Source organism: Sinocyclocheilus anshuiensis, unplaced genomic scaffold, assembly GCF_001515605.1.
Source record: "Sinocyclocheilus anshuiensis isolate Anshui unplaced genomic scaffold, SAMN03320099.WGS_v1.1 scaffold987, whole genome shotgun sequence".
Lineage (NCBI taxonomy): Eukaryota > Metazoa > Chordata > Actinopteri > Cypriniformes > Cyprinidae > Sinocyclocheilus > Sinocyclocheilus anshuiensis.
Genome location: NW_015542416.1, coordinates 95,620 through 97,586, shown reverse-complemented (window position 1 = coordinate 97,586; position 1,967 = coordinate 95,620).

Genomic DNA, 1,967 nt, shown 5'->3' with positions numbered 1-1,967 from the left:
ATTTTTTTCCCCTGTGTATATAATCTCATACTATGATGTACGCAAAGTTCTGCAGTAATAAAAAGAACACAAGAGCGACAGGTGCACAAACACCTCCATAGCATCAGTAACGTTACAGGAAAACCCTGCCTAGTACTTTTCCTCTGTGTTTGTAATATCTGCACAAAGGAGACGTCGATCAGCTGCTCAAAGATCTCGCCTTTGGAGAAGACCAACTTAAAAATGTAAGTATTACTACCTAGAAATTAAGATTACCTCAGAATGCATTGCTAGCCCACCCCAACACTCATGAACAATAATAATCATAAATGCTGGCCAATAATTCATTATATTTTTAGTAAAACAAACAAATTGTAATTTGTTTTTTCATATGCCATAACTGCATGACTACACACTAGACAAATGCAGCCAAGGTGAATACATCTCAATTTTCAGTCAAGTAATGAATTAATGCATATGTTAATGAAACAATTGTATATTCACAAATCTAGAAATATGAGATCATGTGCTTGTTAATTCAATCCAAGTTGTCAATTCAAGTTGATTTGTATAGCGCTTTTCACGATACAAATAGTTGCAAAGCAAAATTCTCTATTGATTATAGAAATTGCAAAATTTTCAAGAAAATACTTAATTTATCATTTATCAAAACAATGCAATGTAAACAGATTGAATCGTGTTCCCTCATAGTAATCAAATTGGCTTCTGTACACCGTTGACCACTTATCCAACCCTTAAACCAACCCATACCACCAAACCTGAGCCTAACCTTACACGTATCACACCTCAATAGCAGCAAGTGTTGTGCATTAACAAAAGCTTTTAATCATTGTATAACATCTGTTAAAATCATTTGTAGGTTTTCAAGATGTGCATGATCATATGAATTAGAAGTTTAATGACATTTGTAAGCATTTTATTTACATGAAATGTTAATTATTAGGGAATGTTTAATACATTTATTAATAACAAGCACATTATTTCACTTTTCTAGATATGTGAATATATATTAACTAATGATCTGTTAAACATTACATAATGTTTGCTAATGATTTATTAATGAAAGTTATTATAACGTGTTACCCAATTAGGCTATATTTTATTTACTGACAACAACAGGAAACATGAATAAATGAGTAAAATAATAAATAAAAGTAACCATGACAATAAATAAATACAAGTCATCGACACATGAAACAAAGCTTTATTCAAACATTGTTCTGACAATCATGTATTTACAGGCGGTGAATCCACATCTACTGCATCTCAACAGCTGAGACAGTTCTGCAGCTGACCACTGTGTCCACCTTCACCCGTCTTTGCCGTCCATCACGACCCTCACTGCTGCAGTCAGACTGAATCTGATCATGGATGGGAAAGGGACATCGAGGCTATCATTGCCTGAGTGCACAGAGAGGATGAGGAAGACCATGATGACGCTCCTGAACCACACAATCTTGAAAAACAGCAGGAGAACACATGCGGGACAATCTGGCTATCGCTGTGTCTGCTCCAAACATCTGTGTGATGCTCTCCATGAATACCACTAACTTTAAAACATTTACACAGAGTAAAACACTTTACATCTCATGTTTTTAGCATTCCATTTCTTGCCAATTTTAATTTTATATGTTTACAGTTGCATGCTAATTTTTGATACAGCTTCATTACTTTTGTGGTGTAGTGATCAGGAAAGCAGAAGCTTGCTGGATCGATCTCCGCAGTCTTCACCACTGGTTGTGTCCTAGAGCAAGCCTCTTTACTCCAGGTTGTTTCAGAGGGATTGGGGTCCCTGTAATAAGAGCACTGTAAGTCACTTCGGATAAAAGTCTCTGCCAAATTAATAAATGTAAATGTGATTTTTGTAAATGTTTTTTTTTGTGTCTTGGGTACAAACTCTTAATAAAGCTGCTTATTTCTTAAAGTTTATTTCTTCAAGGTACTACTATAATATAAATGTTTATATT